General features: G+C 37.9%; 1 pseudogene; it reads left to right on the forward strand.

Moving 5' to 3' along the window:
• Positions 1–1,269: 1,269 nt before the first annotated feature.
• LOC138847538 (germ cell-less protein-like 1) lies at positions 1,270–2,331 on the forward strand (annotated as a pseudogene).
• The last annotated feature ends 5,526 nt before the right edge of the window (positions 2,332–7,857 follow it).

Below are 7,857 nucleotides of genomic sequence, written 5' to 3' on the forward strand. Positions count from 1 at the left end.
GTTAAAGAAAATCAATAGCATTTATGTACACCGCAATGCCATGGCTGAGAAGGAACTTGTAAGTTCAGTTTTTTCACAAGAGCTACAAAAATCTAAATACTTTAGAGCAAACGTAATCAAGGATGTGATGGATTTCTTTGATGAAAAGTATAAAACCCTCAACAAGAAATAGAAGAAGTCACAAAAAAATGGGAAAATATGCCACATTCTTGGATTGGAAGAATTAATACCATCCAATGTCCATACTACAAATAGCAATTTAAAGATTCAATGCGATTCCAAACAAAATTCCAGTGACACAGCTATCTAATTATGAAAAAAAAAGCTAAAATTTACATGGAAACAAAAGAGAACCTGAAGAGGGACTTCAACACATGCTTTACAAAAGAGGAAATTCAAATGACCAGCAGATTCATAAAAAAAAATGCTCACGATCACTAGCTATCAGGGGAATGTGAAAAAAAAAGCCACAATGAGGTTTTATCTCACCCCAGTTAGAATGCCTCACATACCTAATCAACAAAGAACAAATGCTGGTGAGGATATGGTGGAAAAGGTACCCTGATCCACTGCTAGTAGGAATGTAAGATGGTGCAACCAGTGTGGAAGACAGTATGGAGATATCTCAGAAAATTAAAAATACATCTACTGTATGACCTAGCCATCCCACTCCTGAGAATTTACCCAAAAGAAATAAAATCATCAATGGAAGAGTTATCTGTACCCCCATGTTTATTGCAACTCAATTCACCCTAGCTAAGATATGGATTTAACTTATATGCCCATCAACCAAAGACGCACTGAAGAAAATGTGGTACATATATACCATGGAATATTATTCAGCCATAAAAGATAATGAAATCTTCTTTCAAAACAAAATGGATGCAAGTGGTAACAATTATGTTTAGTGAAATAAGCTAGTCCCCAAAAGACAAATTCCATGATCTGTGGTAGCTAATTAAGTACCTAAAAGTTAATCTATAACACTGAAATTGACATTTTGAGATATGAAAATTTTAGCTGCCCTTGTCTCTACTGTTGAGAAACAGTTTTTTTTTTTCTTACTTTTTGTTGAACCCTTTGCTTACTGCAAGTTTAATCTTATGAGTATAAAGTCAACTGAAAATAGATCGTCGTGGGGCCGGTGCAGTGGCGCAGTGGGTTAAAGCCCTGGCTTGAAGCGATGCATCCCACATGGGCGCCAGGTCTAGTTCCGGTTGCTGCTCTTCACTTTCAGCTCTCTGCTATGGCCTGGGAAAGCAGTGGAATATGGCCCAAGTGCTTGAGCCCCTGCACCCACGTGGGAGACCCGGAAGAAACTCCTGGCTCCTGGCTTCAGGAGTTCTGGCAGCTGCATACTTGCTTCAATTAGAGGATTTAATTCAACAATGTGATGAGACCATGGAAGAAACAATCAATGGGAAAACTGTGTGTTGTTATTATGTAGCAGCAGAAACGTATGGGTTAGATTCTGTAAAGAAAAATTGTTTTGAATGGCTTCTTCACAATTTGATGACACAGCCAAGTGTTGAGCTTTGCAAAAAAATTGATATAGAGCTCATGAATCTTCTCATCTCTTCTCCCAATTTATTAGTAATGCAAAAAGAAATGGATATATACATGACTCTTAAAGAGTGGGTGTTCCTTCGCTTCAACCCAGCATGGAAACACTCACAGAAACATCTTTTAGTTACTGCTAACAACTGGCTTTCCAGGTACAGGGAACAAGTCAATAACATCACTTTTCTTGAAACAAATGAAGGCATAATATTTTGACCAGTATTTAAAACATTGAGGTTTCAGCATATCATCTGTGACCTGGCCTCCACAAGAGTTTTTGAATGAGATATTCTAATTCCTTCGGAGTGGTTATCAACTGTTTACAAATAAAAATGGCTTTCCTTCCTACGAGCACAGCAGTGCAGGGAAATTGCGCCTGAACACATCAATAAAGCAGAACTTGAAGGATATAGCATGAGATGTGGTAAAAGGATTGTCAAGGATGGAAGATACTCTTGGAAATGGTCAGGTTACAACTTCGGCTTTCCTTTAGACGCCATCTTTACCAGCCATTATATAATTTTCAAGCAAAATACTTTCAGGCAGCTATGTGAGGGTTCTGCCTGTACACAATCTGCCTTCAGGTTAACCTTGGCATATTTTTATTCTAGTGGAAAGCTAAGCTTCAGCAAAACAACTGGTTATAAAATCCTGACTTTTGAAAAGGATGAAGAACAAGTGGTAATGAATTTGGGTAGTGTTGTTCTGAACTTCACTTTATATATTTCCTGTAATTTCCTGTTTATGTTATCAGAAAATACAGGAAGCTGATAATCTTATCAGTATGAATATATTAGCATTTTGAAGACTTGAAATGCTTATTTAATTTAAACACAATTAAGATGGCCAATGAACACAATATAAAGGATATGGTAACATCACAAATGCTTACCGTTCATTTTCATTTATTTCTATCTGTGAAGAGAAACTATAATTCCAAGAAATAGCTGTCAAACCAAACAGTAAATGATGCTAGCATCTTTTATTTTTCATTTGCAATCAACCGCCATGTTCCAAATTGAAATGACACTATACTTCTAAGGAACTGAGAGAAAATTTACTCGTCAGACCAATTCTATAATAACTAACTAATGTTGAGACAAAATAGAAGGTTCTCTCCTTTGAAGAAACTGTGATGCAAATGTGGCTTAAATTGGGACAATGTAACAAGAGGGAATCCAGTCATCAGGTAAAACCTGCAATTAACTATTCTGTTGTGTACTCCATAATGTATGGTATTAAATATTCGAACAATGCCAGCTTTTACATTATATAGTATATAATTTAGTGATTTTCTTTCAGTTTGCTATATGACTTGTTTTCTCTATGACTTACAGAATTTGTATTGTTATTTATCTGTATGTGTTTGTATATCCATATATTTTCCCAGATAAATAACAATATTTCCTAGGCACACTAGCAGGGACCTGGATCAGGAGCAGATCAACTAGGACTCAATCTGGTGCTTTGATATGGGATGCTGGCATTGCAAGCAGTGGCTTAACCCATTGTACCAAAATGCTGGCTGCATTTGTTTAGGGTTTATTTTATTCAATTGGAATGGAGGGAGGGTGGGAGAGAGAGACAGACAGACAGACAGACAGAAAGGGGGAGAGGGAGAGAGAGAGAGAGAGAGACAGATATGTTTCTGAGATTTCCTTGAATCTTTCTAGGGAAATCAGTGCATCGATCATTTGAAATCTCCTAATGATGATGGTTAACATTTACTGAGAATAGAACTTAGTTCATCCAGAAAAAAATAGTGAGAAATGAAACATTAATTAGAGTAAACCATAAAGAACTGAATTGGTTTATTGATTTTGAAGGCCCAGAGAAATACTCAAATGAGTAAATATTACCTAATTATTTATATTTTTATTCATACGTTGGGATTGCCAGATGTGGTTTGTAGAGCATTGATGTCCAGTTATTTTGGGGAAGATATAGAATGTGACAATCATTTTTGTATTGCTATCATCATCCATTTGCTTCTATGTGACACTGAGTAAGGTACTTCAGGAAGATGGGGCAGTCATATCTGTTGAATGATTAGGCAGCCTTTTGTAGAATATCAAAGATTATTAAATTGCCCTGTGCAATCTTGCTTTTATTCACAGGCTTTTTTCAAATTTTGAATATTCAATTTGTAAAAGTTCTAAGATTGTTAATTTAGGATTTGAGGATTAAAAAATATGCTAGAACATGTAAAGACTCTGCCTGATAAGAGGATGGAATGTTCTTAAGGCCATTGATCAATGACCCCCCAATAAGTTTAGGAGCCTACTATTAGCCTTAAATTAATACCACAATATAAGGGTTTTTCTGATGAGAATTCAAATACAAATGGACTTAAGTCATTACCATTGTTATATATCAAAGTCTTGGCAACAGAAGAAAGTGTTCCAGAGGAGTGAGCTTTGTGGCACAAGAGATTAAGCTGCTGTTTTGGATACTTGAATCCCATTCTGGAGTTCTGAAGAGAGTCCCAGCTACTCTGCTTCTGACCTAACATCCTGGTAATATACCTGTATGGTTCTGAATAATGGCCCAAGTACTTGTGTCCCTGCCATTTATGTGGAAGACCTGGGAGGAATTATAGGCTCCTAGCCTTGGCCCGCTCCCAGCCTGGCTATTGTGGCTACTTGGGGAGTGAACTAGAGGATGGACTATATTTCTCTCTCTCTCTTTCTCTTTCTCTCTCTCTCTCTCCCCCTCTTTCTCTCTATTACCCTCATCACTCCACTCTGCCTTTAAAATAAAACAAGTAAGTCCTTTTTAAAAAGGAATACCAGAAACCATAATTTTTAAATTATTATTAATACAAAGAGAACAGATTGCATGCAATCCACAGGTGCAGTTCCAATTTCCAAGAAGACAATCACACTTCCCTCATCCCATGATGCCTCCCAGTCCTCCTCCCTCCCTCTCCCCTCTTCATCACTTTTTGCAAATCCATAATTTTAATCCACTCTATAGTCACAATTTTTTTAAAAAAAAGATTTATTTATTTATTTGAAAGGCAGTTACAGAGAGGCAGAGGCAGAGAGAGAGATAGAAAGATCTTCCATCTGATGGTTCATTTTCAGGATGGCAGCAATGGCCAAAGCTAAGCCGCTCCGAAGCCAGGAGCCAGGAGCTTCTTCAGATCTACCACAAGGGTGCAGGGGCCCAAGGACTTGGGCCATCTTCTACTGCTTTCCAAGGCCATAATAGAGAGCTGGAGCCAGGACACAAACTGGCGCCCATATGGGATGATGGCACTGCAGGCGGCAGCTTTACCCACTACACCACAACACCAGCCCCTGGTCACAGAATTAATTAACCACTAATCATAATAGTCAGCAAGTAAAAAGAAGGCAGACGACAGTTCCACATGAGCATAAACAAGGGCTCAAAATGACAATCATATCCCCAAATGATCCATTCATTCCAATATATTGTTACTCTACGTACCTGCCACGTATTAGAGAAAACAAAATATTTGTCACTAAGCATGAATGCGTAATTGTATAATTGCAGAAACCATCAATATTAACATTGACACTAGGTGTTTTGAGTAGATGAGAGTATATCACTAGCAGAATTGAGAGAAAGATATAAGTAATTATGTCGGGGCTGGCAGGGTGGCTCACTTGGTTAATCCTCCACCTGCGGCGCCGGCATCCCATATGGGCACCGGGTTCTAGTCCCGGTCGGGGCGCCGGATTCTGTCCCGGTTGCTCCTATTCCAGTCCAGTACTCTGCTGTGGCCCGGGAGGCAATGGAGAATGGCCCAATTGTTTGGGCCCTGCACCTGCATGGGAGACCAGGAGGAAACACCTGGCTCCTGGCTTCGGATTGGCGCAGCACGCCAGCCGTAGCGTCCATTTGAGGGGTGCACCAACGGAAGGAAGACCTTTCTCTCTGTCTCTCTCTCCCTCACTGTCTAACTATCTGTCACATAAATAAGTAATTATGTCGCTTATGACCAGATGACCCTGTAGGTATCCTTGGAAAACACTGTCAGGAATGAGAAAATCCTGTAGGTCTGGCAAAATTACATAGTGAAGTAACTCTTATATCTTACGTCATCCAAATATACATTAATAGCTAGTGTAGGCTCTGTGAAACACTGGCTGTGTTGGGGATCTCAAATACCACCCCAAGTTTCAGAGATTCGCAAGGAGAACTCATGGGACAAAGAATGGCTGATTGCATCTGAATCATACAATGTGGTGTAAACTCAAAATCTGGTTTACATCTGGAAGTCTGGAATTTGGGCACATGCTTAAACAGTGAATACATACATGATTGGTTCCTAATCAAAAATTTTGAGTGAATGTCTAAGTAGTTTTCCTGAGAGATAATGTTTCATAAGATTGTAGCAATTAAATCCTGGAGGAATTAAAAATGTTCTGTTTTACTTCAGTCAGACAAGATTCTTGGAAGTTCATGCCTGATTTCTTAAAAACTTTACTTGATTTACCATTTACCTTTGCTGATTAATTTGTAATCTTTTGCTAAAGTAAATTTTAACCATAAGCACAACCTGATCTATTCTTACCAGTTAAATTTGGGAACCCCCCCTAAATGCAGGTTCTTGTATTTCAACAAAGATCTGATATTTCAAGCAAGTCTTTCTAAGGATAGCAGTATTAAACCTGTCATCCTGTCTACTGGCCATTTGGCCAGGGCTTGGCCAGGCAGAAGCCAGGAGCCTGGAATTCCACCTAAGTCGCCCACGTTTGTTGGCAGGGGCCCAAGCACTTGGGCCATCTTCTGCTGCTTTTCCAGATGGGATGGCAGGGAGCTAGGTCCAAAGTGGCGAAGTTGTGACTCTAACCCATGCTCATATGGGATGCTGGAATCACAGGCAGCAGCTTAACCTGCTGTGCCACAACACTGGCCCCTAAGTTTCCTTTCTGAGATTCAGGTTATTAATCAGAAAAATTAGTATCATTAATAACTTAGAAAAGTTGAAGCTCTGACTATAGAAGCGTACAAAACCCTTTTTGAATGTAAACAAATTGCTAAATAAATCAATAAATGAAATCTTAAAGGTACTTACTATGAAGAAGTTATATTAAGAAGCTAAGAGCTGAGTGTTTGCCTTAGCCTCAGGGTGCAGGCCGGGACACCTGGATTGCCTATATTTGAACCCTTCATTTGCTCTTGATTAGAAATTCTTGCTAATGTGCACCCTGAGAAGTGACAGTTCAAGTAGTTGGATACCTGTATCCCCATGGGAGGTCTGGATTGAGATCACTGCTCCTGGGTTTGGCTCAAGATCAGGGCTTCACAGCTATTTTGAGAGTTACTCAAAAAGATGGGAATTTTTTTTCTGGGTCTCTCTCTCTCTCTCTCTCTCTCTCTCTCTCTCTCTCCCCCTGTCTGTAACTCTGCCTCTCAAATAAATAAATAAATAAATATTTTGATATCATTTTTAATTTCTAAATGATCCATTGCTCATTCAGGAGCATATTGTTTAATTTTTATACATTTTTAGATTTTCTATTGTTCCTCTTTGTGTTCATTTTTTTATTGTATTCCATTGTGGTCTGAGGAGATAAATGACACGATTTTAATTAATTTAAATTTACTGAAACTTGAGATGCAACCCTATATAAGACCTGTCTTAAAAATATTTCATGTACTGATGAGAAGACTTTGTATTCTCCAGCTATTAGACATGTTCTGCAAATGTCTATTAAGTCCATGTTCTCTTTAGTATGGTGTATCTTTGTTTATTTCCTGTGTAGCTATCTGTACATTGGTGACAACAGGGTGTTCTCCTATTTCTCCACTTAGGTCTAAAAATTTGTCTTAGATATTTAGGTGGTCTTGTCTTGGGTGCATCAATATTTATGATTTTACATTTTCTGGTTGCATCAGCCTCTTTCCCATATAGAATGTCCTTCTTTGTTTCTTTTCATTTTCTTCAGTAATACAATAAAATTTTGCGTTAATGAAAGAATATATCTTTTTAAAGACTGACTTTGCTATAAACATGGGTTTGGTATTGGGTGAAATTTATAGATCATTTGTCAAATACAGAAAATCTGCTTAGAAAGATCTCATTGTACATGGACACTTAAAGTTTATGGAAATGTTTTAACAAATGTACCTCCAGTTTTTATTATCAGTATGTATATATAATGAAAGATTTTTATCAAAGTGGTCACATTTTTTAATATAAAGAGAACAGATTTCAAGTATCTCATAGATGCAATTCTAAGAGCATAATTATATTTCCTTCCTTCACTCACTCTCTAATTTCTCCTTTCTTTTTCTTTTAATTTTTGTGATAACATATTTCAG

The sequence above is a fragment of the Oryctolagus cuniculus genome, chromosome X, assembly GCF_051225735.1.
Source record: "Oryctolagus cuniculus isolate XC-2025 breed Fujian yellow rabbit chromosome X, ASM5122573v1, whole genome shotgun sequence".
NCBI lineage: Eukaryota > Metazoa > Chordata > Mammalia > Lagomorpha > Leporidae > Oryctolagus > Oryctolagus cuniculus.